We start from the raw sequence: 10,388 nt of genomic DNA on the forward strand, positions 1-10,388 counted from the left end.
TATGTAACGTCTTCATGGCTAAGTTCAAGCAGTCCATAACAAATACGTTTTCGATCAGCTCAAAACGTATATAAAAATTTTCCGCTCGCGCTCTGCGCTCGCATTATTAATGTAAGGAAGATCCCCACTTCCTCATCCTTTTCATGATTTACAAAACTTGAATAGAGTGTCTCGTTCAGTAGGTCTAAATCACGAAATTTTTTGCTCACGCTTCGCTCTCGCACCAATCGTTTAGTTATATACCTATTCTGTTAAGTTACAAAAAGTGCTTAGAATTTCCATTCCTTAGGTAAAAATGTCAAAAAATTTCAGCTCGCGCTTCGCGCTCGCATTATTTGATTTTTTTTAAATATGTAACGTCTTCATGGCTAACTGCAAGCAAGTCCTTAACAGTACCTTTTCCATCAGTTCATTTCTGCTCGCGCTTCACGTTCGTAATAATTATTCACTTGCATACACATCTTTTTTCAGGATTGCCCAGAATGTTCAAAACTTTTAGAAAAAAGTACATAAGATTCCCCCAAAAAAAAGAATAGCTCGCGCTTCGCGCTCGCATTATATAAATGATGATTATACTATTATTTATTTATGTTTATTCATAAGAATAAAGCTAAGAAGTGACTAAGAGGACTATCCCTTTAAAGATACCAAAAATCCCGGCAAATATCATATTCGAGTGGCCGATCGGGGAAAATATGGCTGAAAAAAAATTCCGCCCACCCCCCCCCCCCCCCTATTGGCGAAGACTGGATCCGCCCCTGCATGGTTGTGGATTTATTAAGAATTAACTGGTACATCCAATTTGCATTAGCAATATGAAAGACGTGGAAAGATAAAGTGTTAAACATGGTAAAGCGGCAGTATATGCCAAGTGACTTCTATCGTCGGACAACTTTCCTTGATTTCGATTGGCTGAGGACAGGGGAGTGTTTCATCAACATTTTTGTCCGACAAGTCGTCAGAACTGACAACTTTCCTTGATGTTGATTGGATAAGAAGCATTGTTACTATGGCAACTGTCGGATAAAATAGGACGTGTCGGATAAAACGCCTGACAAGACCTTTCATGAAACACTCCAAGGGTGCTGACTGTTACTATGTCACTGACCGATGAAACATCTGCCAAGTTCGTGAAACGTTGTCTTGAAAGAATGATGTAGGTTTCTCGTCTAGGGCTCGCTTGTTACCGCGAAAGAATCTCTCAATATTCGAAATCAGATTAATTTCGATTATGAAACGCCAATTGTATACAAGACAATACCCATCGATACTGTTTTTATTTTCTTAATGACACCCACCCACATTGATTCACGCGTAGAAATGCAATTCTTACGTTGTGTAAATGGAGGGAAGTATTGTAGAAAAGATTACAGAGATGAGAAATGTGGCTCTTTTTTATCACGTAAACAGTCATAAAATGCCATTTCAATACATGCTTGGAAATAAATATCAAGTCATTCCATTTGATTTCCAACTGTTATGGCAATCTGGACTGTTGGTGACAGCCCGCTAGACCGAGGGTCCGCGAGACCGAGGGTCCGCGAGACCGAGGGTCCGCGAGACCGAGGGTTCGCGAGTCCGAAGGCCCGCGAGGCCGAAGGTCCGCAAAGACCGACTTTTTTCCCCCTTCATCGGTTGCCGCGGTCTAGGCGCCTCGTTGCAGCGGCGTAACAGGTGCCTGTTATCAGAGGGGGGGGGGCAGAGCCAAATATTTCCGAGTAAGTATACAAATGTGTGAAGTTATACATGTACTACAGCTTTGGCAACTCTTTTATTCAATATTGTGTGAAAGAAATGGATGAAGAGAACAATGGTAGGCGTAGCTTAAATCAAGGTTTCCCAGAGCTATCTACCCTTTTGGAAAAATTGGTGATGCCGAAAAAAATGTCTCTGCCGGGAATCGAACCCGGGCCCCCAGCTTTGAACGCCGGTGCCTTAACCACTAGACCACAGAGACGGGTTAGTGGCTAGGGCGACCCCGATCCGATTGACCGTCAGATAGACAGATTTTCGACACCATACCAATTATAATTTTCTTTGTCGGGTGAAGGTGGGTTATATATATTATATATATATATCATGAGAAAGAGACACATCTTACCAACAAATTATAATGCGAGCACGAAGAGCGAGCTTAAATTTGTTCGTATACTGACTTGAAAACATGAAAAGGGTACCTGTTTACGACTGTTTGTATTAACGAGGAGGATACATATCTCACTACGCAGATAATGCGAGTGCCGAGAGCGAGCTGAAATTTCTTTATATTCTGATCTGAAAGCTTGATATTCCAAGCATTTACCAATGATTAAGATGGGTAACAAAAAGAACAATTGACGCAAGCGCTCGAGCTGAATTTTTTTTCGATCTGAAATAAAATTGACAGTTTAATGGACGTTTTTGATAAAGAACAAGATGTATGTCCAACCAAATATTATTGCAAATCGAAGCGGGAGTTTTTTTTAGGTTTACCTGAAAACGGGACATTCTATTCACCTTTTTAATCATGAAAAGTATGGGTTTATTCCTAAAGAAGTGATGCGAGAGCGAAACGCGAGCTGAAATTTTTGATATTCCACTCTGAAAACGGACATTTTTGCACAATTTTGAATAAAGAACGAGTTGTGCATCTCAATTTCGCTTGCCGATTTCTGTCAAGCATTACAATCTTATTTTATTTTTACACATCCGGAATTATGGGGGGGGCAAAACGATATGTTCCCCCCCCCCCCGGATCGACGCCTCTGATCGTAAGTTTATACTGTAAGTAGCAGAAACACCCCCTCTCTGCACCACACCCCCTAGAGAGACGTTTCGTGCGCGCACATAGAGATGTATATTGACACTAGAGTAATCGCTCGCATTGACGCGCGCGTTATGCGGCTGTGATTCCATGTATTGCGCAGCCGCCATCTTAAGGCCCCCATCTCACTAGGATGGCGATCATGGCGACCAAGGCGACCATGGCGATCTGATTAAAATCCCGCAAAGCGTAGCAGAATCGTCCTCGAATTCTATTTTTAGCCTGCGAGGCGATTGCACTACAACTTCACTGCGACGGACCTGCGCTGAAGGCGATGGTAATACGCTGGTAGTACGACGCTGCCACTCTCTTGCCGCGATTTGAGGCAGATGTGATGCGCTGCTTCTGCGATCAAAGCGACCGTACAACGAGGCCCATACGCTAATTAGGACCTCGGTACGGTGGTGCTACGAATGGAACGATTGTGTTACGTTCATGATGGGCTCTTGAAACGATTTCAAGCAATCGGCATATTGATCGCGGCACATGAGACATTTTTCAGTCGATTGCCAACCTCCGACCAAGATGGATGTCCAGAATTTGGTTGGACTTATACATCTTAGCATTATACAACTTCAATTAGAAGTTGAATACGAGGACCTGATACGAGGACAGTAGGAGGAGGCCAAAAAGATACTGGGTCCGAACCTGGCTGTCACTTAAGTCATAATATACAATTTATATTACAATTTCACTCAAAAGATGTCGATGAGCCTAATAGTTAATATGAGGGATGCATCCAGAATTTCATAAAAGAGCATAAAAATGTTTTATATTTTGTTTATTTTTTCCACAAAAGTTTGTCACTCAAAATTGTTAGGTAAATTCCTTTCAAATTTGCTTTCAAGAAGTAGTCTACTGATGTGAGAGCACTCATAAGGGGGGGGGGCACAATGCCAGAATCCCCATAAAGTGTGCTTTCCCAATCAATACATCAGTGATCGAATCATTAAAATTTTAATATTGTTTACTGTCACTGTAGTTAGAATTCATTCTATTTTTAAAACATATTCAATTTATATATTTTTGCGGAGGTGATGAGATGACAAGATCCCGGATCTCATCATGTTGACATCTTGTAGAAGAGATGATGAGATGACAAGATCCCGGATCTCATCATGTTGACATCTTGTAGAAGAGATGAAGAGATGACAAGATCCCAGATCTCATCATGTTGACATCTTGTAGAAGAGATGATGAGATGACAAGATCCCGGATCTCATCATGTCAACATCTTTAAGAAGAGATGATGAGATGACAAGATCCTGGATCTCATCATGTTGACATCTTTTAGAAGAGATGATGAGATGACAAGATCCCGGATCTCATCATGTTGACATCTTGTAGAAGAGATGATGAGATGACAAGATCTTGGATCTCGTCATGTCTACATCTTTAAGAAGAGATGATTAGATGACATGATCATGGATCGAAGATCTTGTCATCTGATCATCTCTTCTACAAGATGTTGACATGATCAGATCCTGGATCTTGTCATGTCATCATCTCTTCTACACGATGTTGACATGATGAGATCCTGGATCTTGTCATCTCATCATCTCTTCTACACGATGTTGACATGATGAGATCCGGGATCTTGTCATCTCATCATCTCTTCTAAAAGATGTTGACATGATGAGATCCGGGATCTTGTCATCTCTTCTACAAGATGTCAACATGATGAGATCCGGGATCTTGTCATCTCATCATCTCTTCTACAAGATGTCAACATGATGAGATCCGGGATCTTGTCATCTCATCATCTCTTCTAAAAGATGTTGACATGATGAGATCTGGGATCTTGTCATCTCATCATCTCTTCTACAAGATGTCAACATGATGAGATCCGGGATCTTGTCATCTCATCATCTCTTCTAAAAGATGTTGACATGATGAGATCCGGGATCTTGTCATCTCATCATCTCTTCTAAAAGATGACGACATGACGAGATCCGGGATCTTGTCATCTCATCATCTCTTCTAAAAGATGTTGACATGATGAGATCCGGGATCTTGTCATCTCAACATCTCTTCTAAAAGATGTTGACATGATGAGATCCGGGATCGTGTCATCTCAACATCTCTTCTAAAAGATGTCAACATGATGAAATCTGGGATCTTGTCATCTCATCATCTCTTCCAGAAGATGTTGACATGATGAGATCTGGGATCTTGTCATCTCATCATCTCTTCTAAAAGATGTTGACATGATGAGATCCGGGATCTTGTCATCTCATCATCTCTTCTAAAAGATGTCGACATGATGAGATCTGGGATCTCGTCATCTTATCTTTTGCTATCAAGATGTCGACTTCCCGAGATAATTATTTCAACATCTCGGTGGCACTTTTAAGCTTCCATACTTTTTGGTCCTTTTTCTGGGAAGTATATTTGAAAACGTCGTGGTGTCGCCTCGTAATCTGTTGAAAATGTGATAATCCGCTACCATCGGCACGTTGTTTCATAGCAGCGCAGACGGTCGCTGCTCAATCGCTGGCCAGTCATCAGCGGCGCAGCAAAAGCGCAACGCGAATGCCTGCAGCGGGCTGAGAACGTGTGCCACATGCCACCCAAAGGGAAAGCGTCGTGGTGGAAACGGTGTGAAGCGTGTCGAGCGCAAGGCAGTCGCCTTGTAAACGGAAGCAGCGTAGCAGAATTGTCTTGGGAACGGGCCTGAAAAACACGGGCGATCGGTGCCGCTTTTAATGCGCTTCTACCACGCTTTGTGCGTTGGAGCTTCGTTACAGCTACGAATATGTCGTTTGTAATACGCTCTTGACTCGATTATGATGCGCTTTAGCACCTCCGCGATCTCGCTACGTAAGTTTTGAACATGTTCAAAATTTTGTGGCGACCAGGAAGATGGTGGCGATCCTTGCCGCTTCAGAAAAGATCAAGGTACGACGGAGAAGATTGAAAAGATCAAGCCACGTTCAAGCTACGATATACCACGCTTTGTCGATTTTTGACGATCGCAGCGGAATCGCCATCTAGTGAGATGGGGGTATAAAGAGGGCAAGAGCGCGGATTTATAACACACGGCTCTATGGGAGAATATCACACATTTCACTTTTTTACATTATATTTTCAATTTAATGCTGTATGCAACGTTAAAATCACAAGGCAAAACATTTTTATGTTAAAATATATGATAACCATGCATATTTGATAAAGGAGATGGACTGAACATCCAGAAAACGGGGGAAACGACCGAGGTCGACTGAGTAGTAGTTATTCAATATATAAGCCATCATATAGCATATACCGTGACAAGGGTGTAAGATAAGGTCAACTGAACACTTTAGAGTGTTCATATGTTCTCTTGATTTGGTGCTCATTTGACACTCAGTGTTCAAGCAATATACTGTATTGAAACAACACTTAGAGTGTAAAATAAACACCAAATACTCAGAAGTGTTGAAACAACTTGGTGCTCATTTGACACTCCGGCAGTGTTCAAGCAATATACTGTGTTGAAACAACACTTAGAGTGTAAAATAAACACCAAATACTCAGAAGTGTTGAAACAACACCGTGACAGGTGTTGGATAGAAATATTTCAACAAAAATTATTATTGAAGTTACACTTCACTGGAGTAACTCAACACTGTCTGTTGTTGGGGTATTTAAAAAAATACCCTAGTGTTAAGTTACACCGTCAGGCTGCAGGTGTTGAAGAACTTAAAATCGGACACCAAATGGTGTGAATCCGAACCGTGAAACAACACCAAAACTGGTGTTGGTTTTTTTTTACACCAATGGGTGATTTAAACTTTCGTTTAAATGTTCGTTTCTGCAGGTGTTCGAGGGTGTCAAATGAACACCAAATGGTGTCAACTTCATAACATTCTCCGACTCGTGTTCAAATCGAACACCAAGACTGGTGTTGATATATTTTAACATCCTAAATGTTGGTAATCTTAGCACCAGTGGCAGTGTAACTCCAACACCAGATGGTGTGGTCCTTTATTGATTGGGCTGCTAGATTTAACTCCCGTGGTGTTAAATATAGCTATAACGTCGCATAGTCTCCAATATTATATTTAATGGGATTATCAGTGATTCACCATATGATTTCTACTTTGATTTCCTCAAAATTAACTGAAAGGAGGGGAACCTTCAGACCAAGCCCTGATCTACATCATAGGTAATGCACGTACAGCAACCTATTTTTCCCCCGTTTTCTGGATGTTCAGTCCATCTCCTTTATAAAATATGCATGGTTATCATATATTTTAACATAAGAATGTTTTACCTTGTGATTTTAACGTTGCATACAGCATTAAATTGAAAATATAATGTAAAAAAGTGAAATATGTGATATTCTCCCATAGAGCCGTGTGTTATAAATCCGCGCTCTTGCCCTCTTTAAGATGGTGGCCGCCCCAAACATGGATTCACAGCAATTTGATGAAGTCCGCCCTCTAGTGTCAATAATATACATCTCTATGTGCGCGCAGTATACGTGTTTCGCACGAATCGTGTGCTCACCACCGCCATGTTCGCATTATAATTTGTTGGTGAGATATGCGTCTCTTTCTCATGAGTCATGAAATCCTAGCAACTCCACTGATTCTATTTAGTTACCGGGAATTATTTGGCACCTCCCCCCCCCCCCCCCCCCCCGATAACAGGCACCTGTTACGCCACTGCAACGAGGCGTCTTAAATCACTCGACCGCGGCAACCGATGAAGGGGAAAAAGTCGGTCTCGCGGGCCTTCGGTCTCGTGGACCCTCGGTCTCGCGGACCTTCGGTCAAGTGGTCGGACCCCGGACTGTTATTGTAAGTTAAGTTCATAACATTTCAATAATGATAAGTGATTTCATTTTTCTCTTGATATGACACATAGAAAGATCCTTGTGAATTGATTGGCTGTTTGATATCGTTCATTCAGCCCATTTTGCAATGACGTCATCAACCGTGTAATTTTGGATTCATTCATCGTGCAATTTTTTATCCATACGATTTTTTTTGTCCATTGCACGCGCCCAACAAGACCTGCAGCTGCAGGCACATGTAGTGCGCATGATGTAATGACGTAACATTTAGATAATAATAGATGGGTTTTTTTCTCTCTCTCTCTTTTCGATGAAATAAATGCTATGTGCTTCTTTTTTCCTCTATAAATTGCTATTCAGATTTGATCAAACATTGAATATATTTGACAAGTCCTGAGTGGTTTCTCGCTCAGCTATTGTTGAGGGCATATGTGTTGCGTTATCACAAATTTCGCTTCCTGTTACTCGTTTAATTCCTTTATATTTGTTATTCACTGTTATGATTTAAATCGGAAGTTCGCACTGGTTAGAGGTTGGTTAAAAAAAAAATGTTAATGGTATAAGTGCGATGAAAGTCTGTCAAAGAATTATGGAGTTTTAAAATGTTGATATTGTGACGTCACAAACGAGCAGCCCCTCCATACTCGAGTGGAATAAATTCCCAAAACTTTCATTTTCTTCAAAAAATAAAATTGAGGAAATAATTTGTGTTCATCGTATTGAAATAGGTCATTTGAATTTAAGGAATTTTCATCACGAGATATATGGGAAAGTTGCTGGCATATGACGTCACAAATGAAAACTGAAGAAAAGAATCGCAACTCTCGTATTCTTTGTTTGGATTTTAATGAAGCCTTAACTGGTGTTTTTTTTCTATATTTCTGCATTTATTTCAGCCACTCTCTGGTCAGGTTGAACCCCCCAATTAATATGCATCCATCGTATTACATTGATTGATATTGTTATGAAACACTTTGTGGAGTTTTATTGTAAAATATGCATTTTAGTCAACATAAAAATTCATGATGTAATCGTTTATCTAATCACCTTATTTTTCTGTGCGTTGCCTTTAGTCAATAATATTTTATTCCATATAGTTATATTCATATCATAGCATTACATGTACCCAATCTTGGTATTTTTTACATCAATGGTTGTTGCTAATTTTTGGTATCTAAATGAATAAAATCATGTAAAAATGAAAAAGAACTGTCTGTGATTATCATATCTCGAAACAAATGAATGCCGAATGATAAGTCATCTAAGTGCTCGAAAGCGGAGACATGCCAGCTTAATAGGCATAGGTAATGATAAAGATGTCATGTTGCTAGGGGGTCGGGTCCGTCGTGTATTTCCTCTGGAAAAAAATAAGAATGTATATCTTTGTATGTATGAAATCGTTTACATGTGTGGGGATGAAATGAAACGGATTTCAAATCCAGTCAAATTTTTGATATCAAGCTTGATAGCTCGTAACTGCTTGTAATTCACTCATTGGAGATATAGACATTTGCTGATCGACCGTCGAATGTAGCATAATTACCCTGACTTGTTTGTAAAAAAATACTAAAAACCGGTCAACAGACAGAGGTACCGTAGCAGAAAAGGATTAACCTCAATTTCTCCCTTTTCCCAAATAATTGTTTATTCAAAACAAAAATGAGCCTGTACAAGGACCAAAATAAACCAACATTTATTATACAGTGCGTCCCAGAAAAAACGAAACCGAGATTTAGAGATCATTTATCATTACTTAATCATAAATAAAATAGATATATGACCTACCAATTTAAAGCTTAGAATCTCATCTTTCATCTGATATTACTTAGATTATTTCTCATTCACGCATGAGTGAGCAAATGCAATTTGAAGAAAGGATATCAAAAACTCATTTGGCGGGGGGTATCTGGGTTTCAAAAAGAAAACCACATTTTTGAAAAGTTCAATATCTCCTCTTTAATTTGATACCTAAATTACAGAAAATGGTCCCGAAATAACAAAGTTCTGGTCATTTGAAATAAGGCTTGAATTTCAATAATTTTATAAAATGAAGAGGTTCTCCAGGCTGGCTTTCAAACTCTCTCGATACTCTGTTTTGTTGACGATCAGCCATGCATTAAATCTTTTGTTCACCATGCGAAAGCTTCTGTGGGAAACCGGTGAAAACACGTTTATCTCATGAAATTATGGAAATACAAGCCTTATTTCAAATGACCAGAACTTTTCATTTCTTGACCATTTTCTGTAATTTTGGTACCAAATTAAAGAGCAGATATTGAACTTTTCAGAAAAGTGGTTTTCTGTTTGAAACCCAGATACCCCCGCCAAATGAGCTTTTGGTATCCTTTCTTCAAATTGTTTTGCTCACTCATGCGTGAACAAGAAATAACATGAGTAATATCAGATGAAAGAGGAGATTCTAAGCTTTAAGTCGGTAGGTCATTTGTCTATTCTATTTATGATTAAGTTATTATAAATGATCGCTAAATCTCGGTTTCGTTTATTCTGGGACGCACTGTATATGTTTACAGCATGGTGTATATATGTGGTCATTAATATAACACCTATTATGTCAATTATTCCATTGAATTTTTCCCGTTGCTGCCCCACCCCCTGCACAAATTGCCGGTCGGACTAACTAACATATCCCATATCTGCTGAGTCAAGTACCATTATCAAGTAAGTTGAAATGTTCAGGTATTATCATTTATGCTAATATATCATTTTAGTTTTGCTATTTAAAAAAATCAATTAAATCTGTACATCCATCAACTTGCCGAATTATTATAAAATATTCATGTAATG

Source organism: Lytechinus variegatus, chromosome 13 (assembly GCF_018143015.1).
Source record: "Lytechinus variegatus isolate NC3 chromosome 13, Lvar_3.0, whole genome shotgun sequence".
Classification (NCBI taxonomy): Eukaryota; Metazoa; Echinodermata; class Echinoidea; order Temnopleuroida; family Toxopneustidae; genus Lytechinus; species Lytechinus variegatus.